Source organism: Fukomys damarensis, unplaced genomic scaffold (genome assembly GCF_012274545.1).
Source record: "Fukomys damarensis isolate Sample0158 unplaced genomic scaffold, DMR_v1.0_HiC HiC_scaffold_11, whole genome shotgun sequence".
Taxonomy (NCBI): domain Eukaryota; kingdom Metazoa; phylum Chordata; class Mammalia; order Rodentia; family Bathyergidae; genus Fukomys; species Fukomys damarensis.
Genome location: NW_022900923.1, coordinates 38657369 through 38669415, shown reverse-complemented (window position 1 = coordinate 38669415; position 12047 = coordinate 38657369).

Sequence of the window (12047 nt, the reverse complement as noted above, 5' to 3'; positions counted from 1 at the left end):
TCCATATATATATAGATAGATTCCTAGATATATATTTATCTATATCTCTCTATATAGATATATCTATAGATATATCTAGGAATCTATGCATATCGCCTGAATTCTCTTATATATTAGAGTATAGGTTCTCAAAGTAATTAGTAATAATCTTCTGGATTTTGGCATTGTCTGCCATGAAATATGTATATATTTGCTTTTCTGTTACACCTTTTAAGATTCTGTCTTTTTGATGGACATCTGACATTTTAACTCTGATATGTTGTAGGGAAGCTCTTTTTTAAATAGTATTTGTAAGACTCACTTATCCTTCTGTTGAAATCTTTCCTCGTGGTTGAAGAGTTTTCTGTTTTGATTTATGTCATCAGATTTGTTTTCTTCCATGTGTGCTGTCTTCTAATTTCTTTCTAACTTCAGTTAGTCTTATGTTAGTATTCTTAGTATCATTCAGTAGCTATTGGATGAATTTTTCTTGTTCTCATTATTTTTAAGGATTCATTGAGAAACATCCTGGTTTTCCATTTCTTTCTTTGATTTCAGAATCCCTATCTTTGACTTTTTAATTCTTTAAGATTGAATAAACCTTAAATTAAATAAAACAGTGGGGAAACGCTATAAATTCAGTTTTAGTATTATCAGAATAGTCTTGCTTAATAAAAGCAAGACTAAATACTTTCTGGAAAGATTAAAGAAAGGGGCTTAAGAGTGGAAACAAAACAGAGGCTAAACACATTTACCTTAATTTAGGGATTTTTCAAGGATTGTCCTAGATATTAGGGAGAGGTAACCCTAGACACCCAACATCAAACAAACAAACAAAAGGGAAGAAATAGGCAAAATATTCACTTAAAACTGTGAAGCCATAATGTGGATTTTTTTCTTTTAACCATTATATATAATATCTTCATTAGAGTATTGACATAAGAGGAAATCATATAACAATAAAATTCAAGAAACAGTAAGTGAGAATCATACTTCTACTGGGCTTACAAATCATTACACATATCAATATTTATTTTTTAAAGCATTGGAGGTTCAAATTACTACAGATAAGATCTTTAGATATTTTTTGATAAATTTTCACTTAAGATAATATTATGCATATTTTCACTTTATCTGTAAAGTTTCTAATGACTTAAAAATGCTCTGCATCTGATTAAACCCACAGTTCATTCATTGAACAAATAATGATTTAATACTCACCACATTCTGGGCAGTATCCTAGGAAGTAGGCATATCCAAGGTCTGAACTTCTGTACTCATGGAGCTTGCATTCTTGTTGGGAAGAAAGACAGTAACTAAGATGATGGAGAGTGATGAGAATTTTGAAAAAATGTTAGTCAGGAAAAGGCTATAAAAATCAGAGTGGGGGAATGGTGCAGATAAGATAGTCTGGAAAAGCTTCCTAGGTGGAGACATTCAAGGAGAGACATGAGAGAGGATGAGAGTGAGTCATGAAAATCTCTAAGGGAAGCACTTGGCAGAGAGAAGAGAAGACACCACCTCGGAAGTGGAATCATCCTTAAATTTTGGAGAAACCAGCAAGTTAATCCAAGTGGAATGTTTCGATTTGGCGGGAGAGAAGTTTGAAGTGAGGTCGGCATCACGGAGAGGACAAATTATATGGGGCTGGGGTTGTAGCGTTCGGACAGTAAGGACTTTGATTTATGGATATGTTGGAGCCTTTCTGATTTTGAGAGCAGGGATATTTAGTGCCATGTAGAAGGTTGGTCAGAGAGACAGGGACAGAATAGAATGTTGGAAATACCATTAGGCAGCTGTGGTAGTTCAAGGACAGTCAAGAGATTAGCTTTTAAAATAGAAGCAACAGGATTTGTTAACAGGTTATGATGAGATGTGAAGAATACTTAATTCAATATGTCAGTCGTAATCATTGTTACCTCAAGATGTTGATCTAAATCATTTGTGTCATTTCCTATGTGAAAATATCTAATTTTAAAAGTTTAAGAATACTCTCATACAAGTATGAATGAAAAAATCAGCAGGACGATAAAACTGGTTGGGGGGAGAATTCGAGGAACGGGAGTTATGTAGGAGCAGAAAGAGAGGGCTGGAATAGGATTACTAGATTAGACGCCAAGCTAGGTAATGCCTTACTGTTGGATAAAAGAATTAACTGCTTGCATTTGCTTCTCAAAAAGACAAAAATCTTTTTAACATGTACTTTAACAGAGTGTGAGGCTGTAATACTATATAGGGTCACAAAAGCCTCAGATGAGTCTTTTCAGCAATATTCCAATGTTACACTGAAAAGGAAAAGTGTTCCTCCTCTGTTTCACTAGTGCATTTTACATATTTTCTCTTCCTGAAAACTAAGATAGCAAACACTAGCCGAGAGTCACATTGTAGGAGAGATGCAGCCATCAATTTTTATTCATTCATTGTTAAATCTTTAATTTCTGCTTATTTCTTTAATTTTATAAATAATAATTTCTTTTTGGGGAGACTTATTCTTAGAATGAATCCCCAGTAGAACAATTAGTTGGTTCATATAAAGTTTTATTGCAAGAAGTATTTGGATTTATTACCAATGTATTATTTTGATTCAGTTTGCTTTTAAAATTTAGCTCACAGAATTAACTTACTACATTGTTATTTTTTTTCTATTTGCTTATTTTTTTTGTTTTTAGTATCACTATATTTATTTTTACATTTTTAAAAAATTTTACCTGCTGTAAAAGCCATGCACCTTGGTGGCAATGGAAAGGTCACTGGTATAGCAAGAGTACTTCCAATTTAAAGGTTTACTTGCCCATCAGTTGGAGACTGGATAAAGAAGATGTGGTTTTTCTATAAAATGGAATACTACTCAGCCATAAAAATTGAGAAATTAGATTCATTCAGAGGAAAGTGGATACATATTGAGGATATACTCCTAAATGAAATAAATAAGTCACACATGTGTAAATACCAAATAGTTTCCCTGGTGTGAACAAACTATAATAGTACATAAGATCCTAATGAGATAATTGACAATGTGAAATAGGAAGAAAAGGGCTAAAGGTGCAGGGAAAGTGGGAAGGGAAGGGGAAGGGTAATAAGGGAAAAGAAAAAAAATAGGAGAAAATGAAAAAATAAAATGTTTATAAATGGGAGGCGAGGAGGGGGTGAAGGGAGGGCAGGGACAAGGGGAAAAAAATGAGAACCAAGACCTGTCATGTAAAGGTACAAGATCCCAATGATGAATGTAACTGTACTGTATACCTAAAATGTACCAATAAACTCAATAAGGAAAAAAAATAAATAAAGGTTTACTTAGACCTTTGATTGTTTTTGACCTAGAGATGAAATGAAGTTTTTGAAAAGGTATTAACCCCGGTACCAAAAAAAAAAAAAAAACACCACATTAATATCATCAAATATGTTCAGTCTTAGTCACTTTGAGAATTGACATCGAAAGGAATTATAATGCATAGCAACTGTCTTTGAAGTAATTGTCAGAAGTTTTGTGAATTTGATTTGGAGACAGTTTTAATATACATTGTACTGGAAGTGTTTCTTGATATCTCTGGTTCTTAGTTTTATTATCCATAAAATGAGATAATTTAATTCAGATTGCAGGCTGTTGTAATGAGTAGAATATGACTGGCCTTTAATATTTTGCCTAATCCTATAAAAATTTTTAAGTGACTGAATAATGTTGATAATAAATGGAATCACTACTATTGTTTTTATTTCCTCAACCATGTTATGTTTAATCAGGTCACTGAGATTTCGTACTTGTTTCTGTGACTCAGTTTCCCTCCGTGCTCCTGCAGTCTTTCCTTTGAAGAACTGACCTCACTTGTCTTCCTCTCCACGAAACCTTCCCATGTGTAGTGAGATGAACTATCCATCCTAGCCTGGTTCCTCTGTTTTCCCCAAACCTGTACTCTTTATGTTTGGATTATAGATGATTATCAGTAAACATGTCATTGTAACAATGGAAAATTAGTCTAAAAATGACACAATTTCCTATTTTCAATTATTTTGTAGTATCATAATTAAGTTAACATGAGGCATTCAAAAGTTTGCGCCTATCATAAACTTTAGGCTGCCTTTAACATCTCTTTAAGCACATATAAACTGTTACATATAAGTCTCAAGATTAGAAAACAAATATTTACGTAGGAAAATAAAATCGTATGCAAACACATTGTAGTGTTTCTGTCTTCCCCTTTCCTCTTTTTTCTGTGATCATTGTGTTGCACCACTTTTACTGTAAAGACAGTATGGATTATGGTAGTCATCATAACAGTAATGGTTACAATAATAAAGAAGTATCTAAAAGTAATAGATGCCACAATTTTAGATGAACACTAGAAAATAAGCACAGAGTAGAATTTGAAAATCATAGCATAAAGAGCAGGATGTAGGAGACAAGATAATAGTATTTACTGCCTTTCTAACTCATACACTAGATAATAGTACTTGAGACTTGGATCTGTTGTAGACACCATTCGCTTCTTCCTAAGCCGTTTTACAAATACAGTTGTAATGCCCTGTTTAACAGCCTGTGATAAGACAGGACCACACATAACAAAGCCTCAGATTGCAGGCATCCACCAGGCTCCCTGTAAGATGGTCAACAATTCAGTTTTGCACACGTGCACATAGGGTCTATAAAACAAACAGATGCTGCTTAGACTGGGAAAAGCAAAGACCACGTCAAGGCTAAAAATGACACAGCAAAGAAGTTAGAGAAGCATTATCTTGAATGGTATGAAGTTGTAACTACAGTCCAAGTAAAGACGCATTTGTGTGATAGAAATATAGGGGACTCAGCACGTGGCAGCTGAGCACTCTGCAAACAGAAAGACAAGCCATAAAATCTGCACCACTTTGCCCAGCAGAAGAAAATACCATTATTTTTGTAGAGGAAGATGACCTCTGTTTTAAGTATAATGAAATACCCAAGCTAATTAACTTACAAAGATAAGAGTTTTATTTTGGCTCACAGTTTTGGAAATTCCATTTCATAAATGGCCCTGTACTTTGGCCCTGCAGAGAGGCAGTGCATCATGGCAAGAGCATGTGGTGGGGAAAGACAGCTTGCCTCACGTGCCAGAATGCAAAGAGGCCGAGGTCCCACAATCCCACTTGAGGACTCCAAATAGCCTGACGACCTCCTAATAGACTCTACTTTCTTAAAGGTCCCTCACCTCCCTGCTGCTTCAACCTGAGATCCAAACCCTTTAACACATGGACATTTGAAAGACGCTGGGCATCCAACTATAATGTCTACATTAAAAATTCTGTGTTCACTGAAATTCAGAAATTTGTGCAGCCTGAGACTTTAAAAATGTGTCTCTAGAATGTAATACTAATGTGAGTGTGAATAAGTGCATATTTTACTGAAGTTATGGGAAACAACAGTCCATATGGCAATAAAAATAATTTTTCAAAAAGTATTCCAAGGCACAGGATAGTAAAATTAAGGGACTCATAGTTGGAATATTAAAAAGTAGTGGAGCACGTAGGAATCAAGCAATGTGTAGATAGAAGGGGTTTCAGATCTGATATTAGGAGAAAAATGAACAAAATGATTAGATGGAAAGAACTAAAAAACGTTTAGAAACAGCAAACACATTCATCTTCATACAGACAAGAGGAAAATGTCAGGTGGACAGTTCAGGTAAATACAGTTTGTAGATTTCAGTTAGTGACATAAATCAGAAATGACTTTAGGATATTTTCTCAAAATGGATCAAATGAATGCAGTTGTAAAAATATATTCACGATTGCCCTGATATGTGAAAATGAAAAAACTTATACTAAGAATTCCAAATTCTAGGAATAGAAACTTGGTGGCAATAGCTAATTCTGTTTGGTAACTTTCAGTTCATATTTTATACATCATTTTCTGCCTCTAGAACCCTAGCATGGGCTACAAGCTGATGAAGGCCTTTACCAGATGATCATCCGGCAGGCTTGAAAAAACATGCAAAGCTGCTCCTAGTATTCTCCAGCATCCTGTGAAATTTGTCTCATCCTGAGCAGTTTTGTGTAGTTAATCTAATCAAAGGAACTGGGACTAGAGAGGGATACAAGAGTCAGTGTGATCACCATCATGTCATTAAAGTCAAGTCGGTAGCAGGAAAGGGAGGGGAGGTTAATTCTAAAGCTGGTTCTCTTCCAGTTACCTGTAGATGCTGAATAGCTCCAGCTGACTCCAGCCATTCTTGTGTCTGGTTATGTGAGGAGGCACCTAGAAGAGGTGCACAAAAACGCAGCTTTTAAAAAGGTATCTGTGTAGAGGAAGTCCATCAGAAAGGCATTAGAGCAGAAAGGCCCAGATTAATGCATGTACTAAATAATTTAGTTGAAAAATGAAGAGAAAAGTAATGGGTGGATTAAAATAATATTTACATACAAAGGCCAAAAAATTGATTATCTCGGTGAAAGGAACAAAGTGGATCATTTTTTGAATGTTGAGAATATACCCTCATAATATAGGCAAATTGTTTAAATTCTGCAGATACGGGAGGCACTCACTCCTGGCAATGTGGGAGGAAGGGTTTGTGGTTTTAATTAATCTATCTACCCCCGGGCAGCTGATGTTGATCCTGTCTTGGCTGAGCTCATGGTGCTTTTATGATAGTCAGGCATTTATTTCTGCTGAAAAGTTCCAAAACATTTATATCTTTTAGTTTTTTTGGAGGGAAATCTCGTTCTCCCAGGAAAAATGCACAGTCTGGACTGGAGGTTGTTTAGTAAGACAGTGTGGAATTTCATTTAAAGTTTGAGAAAGAAAAGACATGTTCAGTGGGTGCTGCCTTCTTTAAAGAAAACCATTATAGTATTGGAAAACAGCAGGACTAAAGAAAATCTGTATCACCACAAAGCAATTGCTTTCTTTAGCCCTTTCTTCTAGGATTCACAATAAGTCACAGAATCATGGTTACACATGATCCCAACAATGAATGCAACTGTACTGTATCCCTAAAATGTACCAATAAACTCAATTAAAGCTGAAAAAAAAAGAATCATGGTTACACTTTGCTCATATTCTTGTTCTCTAGTTTATTAAGAAATAATTTTTCATAAAAGTTATAGGTTAACACATTATTGATATATTATCTTATACTCTTAGTTCTGAATACCATTTCTTCCTTAATAGGAGGCAGAACAATTTTTGAAATATATTTTGGAGAGTTATTAACAAATCAAATTCAGTGGTTCATCCTAAAATGCTGTATTTGAAAAATATTAGTAACTGGTTTCAAACACAAAGCGAGTACAGTGATCATGAGATCTGTCTCCTACTTGGAGCAGATGCCACGGCACACAGGAGGGCAAAGTTACTTTGTATTCATAACCATCCAGCTTTTACAGGCCTATAACAGGATTAAAAACCAAGAGAGCCATGTTTATATTCCATCCATGAAACATTTAAAGTATGAATTAGAACTTTGCTCTTACAATCCATTATTTCTTTTTCTACAGAGCTTTCCAATTCTTTGATTGCAAAGGTGGGAACTAGCAACACTCAGAACTCCTGCACATTTACAAGCTCCCTGCTGCCTGGAGTTGTGGAATTCTGAGTGCCTTTGGTTTGAAAGACTTCTAATTGCTCGCAGCTGAGTTACCAGCAATAGCGCTGTATTTCCCATCAGTTGGATATGTTTAGTTCCCACTCCCATAAATGCAATGTCCAAGAGAAGTGCTTCTGAGAGTTTCACTGCCTCGTCAACCAATTTCCTTTGCCATTTCCAGAACCAGCACTGGGAGGTACAAGTGCTGCTAGACATTTCCACATTCCCAATGCCAGAGGTCATTGGGCTGGTTCACAGTTAAAGTCTCAAAGCGTTTTTGCATAAACACAAACCTGCTGACTTTCTTCTGTTCCAGGCTAACTGTAAGTGAAATGCATATGTTTCTCCTTTTGGATGGTTTCTGTACACATTCTCAGAGCCTATTTGATAATTACATAAAACTAACAGGAGGGACAGCCAAGAGGGTGCTTGCCTTTTATATTCAGAGGTCCTGGGTTCAGCCCAATACCCTTTGAGCTCTGCATCCAATGATCTCATGCAAGTTCCTCAGACTCGTTATTAATTGGATAAGTGTACAGCTTTGAATTGATGTAGCTAATCAACAATATGTTCAAATGCTTATCAAAACCTACATATCCAAGACTATAAATGGAGTGCTTATGAGGTCCCTTCTGTTTGTTCTTGTGGGATTTCAGAATGACAAAACAAAATTTTATAATATATCATGACTTGTAGTGCTGACAGATATGAGAAAAAACATTGGCAAAAGAAAAAAGTCAAATATTTTCACACTTAAATAATGTATTTCTTTCTAAAAATTAGCTTTGCTATTTGGAGTCAGTGATTATTTTTTAAGTTTCATTTTGCCCATCTTTAACAATCACTTTTCTGTAAGCACAATTATTATTCTTTTTAGTCATCTTAGATAACAGATATCAAAATAGGAAGTTATGTTTTTATATCCAAATTTGTTCTTCATTAGGTATCCAGGACCCAATTTTAATGTCATTCTCGCTACCCTTCAAGTGAGGCATTCAAGCAGGTTGAAAGTTTCCACTCAGTTTACATATGCACTACTCAACCACAAAATGTAAAGTAGCATTCTCCTCTTGAAGTAGAATATATAAAACAAGCTCTCACTTGATGAAGTATGGAAATAGCACGTTTTCAGAATTTAAGAGAGAAAAAAAATCACTTTACATTTTTAAAAGAATTTCTTTGTAAAAGTCAATAGATGTCATTCCAAAAGCTGTCTACTCTTTTTTTTTTTAATCATGGAAAATTAGTGCTAAAGGTATGGCATTATTTAATCAGTACGTGTCTCCTTTTGCACAGCATGAATGACAATATAGTAAACCATCATGAACAGTGAAACTGTAGGACAGCTCAACTGTCAGGTGCACATAGGACAGGCATCTTTTTTAGTGTTAAGAAAAATAACAAAATAAGCAAATCAGACTTGTCAGAATGAAGTAAAGATGTGCTTACATACACTACCAAAACCTAACACACACACACACACTAACTCACAAAACTTCAGAGGTTATCCTTTGAAGAAATCGGGCCAGTTTTCTATAGTTTATAACCCAACTATGAAAATAATAACTATTCTTTGTGGATTGCTTGCTATGACAGTAGTGACTTATTTGTTGATTGTGTGCTGGAAGAGTGCTTTCAGGAATGTAGACAATATTACTACCATGCCCATTTTACAGAGGAGGGAGTGAGGGGCAGAGGTGATGTAGATAGTCAAGTGAGGTGTCAAACATAGATGTCTGGCTGTAGTATTTAGTGACCATGTAACTGCCTCTGGCAAGTTGGCTAATTTCAGGACTACATTTTATAAGCTGTGCTCAGAAACATTCCTAGACAGCACTATGAAATCATAATGTGTATCCTGAAACAGAGTATGAATTATACTTAATATGCCCTGAATACCATAGTTGCTATGTTTTAGGTTTCAAATTCTATTTCCCAATAGAATAGATTGATACTTACATGTTTAACTGGAGTCATAAGAGAATATTCACAGCCAGTGTTTATACTGATGTTTCACATTTATTATCAAGCTCAAAAATACATATGTCCCTGGACATTTAAAGGTTAGTTAGAGTCTGATTTAAAATTTTATAGTAGCTTAGTGTGACGGTACACACCCATAATTCTAGCTATTCAGGAGGCTGGGCCAGAGGATGGCAAGTTCCAGGCTAGCCTGGGCAAAATAGCAGGTTCCTATCTCAAAAGAATGTATGAAAAGGGGAGGTGGCATAGCTTACTCATAGATTACTTCCCAGGAGTACGTGAGACTCTGGGTTCAATCCCTAGTGGTGACAAAAATTGTCCTAGTATTTCTTTATATAAAGTAGGTCATCATGTGTAGTTTCAGACTTCACATTAGAAATGATAAAGATTCTGTGTAATAGTGTTAACGGGACACTAATGATTTCTTGGAAGATTGAATTTGGTTACATTTCAACATAGGTTGATGTCCAGCTTCCAGTGAAGAATGATTCTGCAAATTATTCTTTTCCAAGAAATGAAGATACATCTTGAGTAGTAAGGAAATACTTGGCCCACTCCATAACCTATGGTGCCTTTTCCACAGTCCTTTCTACAAACCTCATAATTCTTCAAAACAGTTTCATTGACATATTTTCCCACTGAAGTGCAGTTAAAATATGTTGTATTTGTCATACATCCTGAGGATCATTTATTTTTGCATAAAAACTAATTTTGAAAAATTAATGAATAAAACAAAAATGTGGTAATGGGATGAGATTTAGGAAAAGTATGCAAAACAGTTAAACATGATCTGTGACAAATTGTGTTCTTGGTTGCTTTTCTTGCTCCGACAAAATACCTAATGCCCACAGTTAAATGAGGAAAGATTTATTTTGGCTCACTGTAGAGGTTTCAGTTTATAATCAGCTGGCAGAGGGGCATTGCAAGAGCAAGCAGGAGTCAGCAGAAGACAAGCAGCAGTAACAGAAGCAGCAACAGCAAGCAACTATGGCAGTCCTCTTGCTGTCCCTTCTATTCAGATGTACAATATATTCCTTATTTTACCCTAGGGGTGGGTAGCACCCACACCCCTTAAGCATCATACCCTTACTCCCAGCATCACACCCAGAATACCTGCACGACACAGCCTAGATCCAGACACCTGTGTAAAACCCCACCTATGACCACACAAGGCTTTGGGAGCACATCTGTATGTGAGCCATAACAAGCTGTATAGTGGAGAGACCACCTATAAAAAGGCGTAAAGATAGGTACCAGTGGGGAGCCTGGAAAGCAATAACTTCCAAAGCTGTGAATTTTGGAATATCAGAAAGAAAAGAAGGCACAGGAGAAAAATAAAAATGTTAACTTTGTAAGGTTGAAGTTGCGATAAAAATGATTAAGCATTTCCATCTAACATTCATCTGTAAGTTAAATATCTGTGTGTTTCATCCATGAAATAATATTTTATTATAAATAGTATTTGTAGTGGTAACATAAATATGTGTTAATAGTATTGTGAATCATTTATTGAAAACTGGTAATATGCTAAATGATTCATAGCATGTGCCAATACTGATGGATATTTATATTAGAAAAAAGGTATTATGAGAAATTATTAAGCATAGAAATTGGTACTATTCATTATCAGTCCAAGAAATTAGATTTTAGCAGCAATCTTTATAATACAGCATAAAATACTATATTTGCTTCACAGATGCTTGCTTTATATATAAGTACTGTATTTCCCTCCTGCAGGAATATTTTCTTGCAGAAGAAACAAAATCCGAAGTAATGTGAATTCTTAAGCAGTAAAATAAGGAGAATCTTGCACAGAGGAAGAAGCTAAAAATTATCAAAAAATTATTTTAGTATAAAATTTAGCTGCAAAGGTTGAAGGATATTAAAGGTCTGGAAAGAATTTTTAACCATATGGTACTTGTTAATAAATCAGTATCATATTTGATAGCCATTCTAACAGTCTTAAGACCAGCTTAAAAGTCTCGAGTATTTAGAAATCTGTGTTTATTTTCATAACTCAAAATACAACAGGTAAATCTAACATTTATATATATATAAATAAATATGTTCTTATATTGACATGAGAGCAGTTAGTAACTGTGGGATAAAAAGCTAACCCAACTTTTTGTCTCGTTTCCATTTTGTACATTTATAAAGGCAGATGCAAAAAAGCTCTCTCTATAATGGAGCAGTGCAAAGTCCATTAAATTATCCTCATAAGGTAATGAAGTATTTAGTTTTCATCCGTCATATTTTAACACTAATAGAGATAGTGGTTTGACTATCCGGTATTACTTCCCTAAATAAACTGCATATGGTAGATAAAAAATCTTTTCAGATGTGTCTTTCATTCTCAAATTTAGCATTTCTCACATTCGAATGGGTTATGTAGTATATGAAAGAGGCATGAAAATGGTGCTGTATTTCATTTTAGTTTCATCATAACAAATCAAACCCTATTAGAATCACTTCTGAGCTAATAAGCCGGTCACCGTGGCGTTACATAATGAAGTGCAGCAAGAACGCTTATCC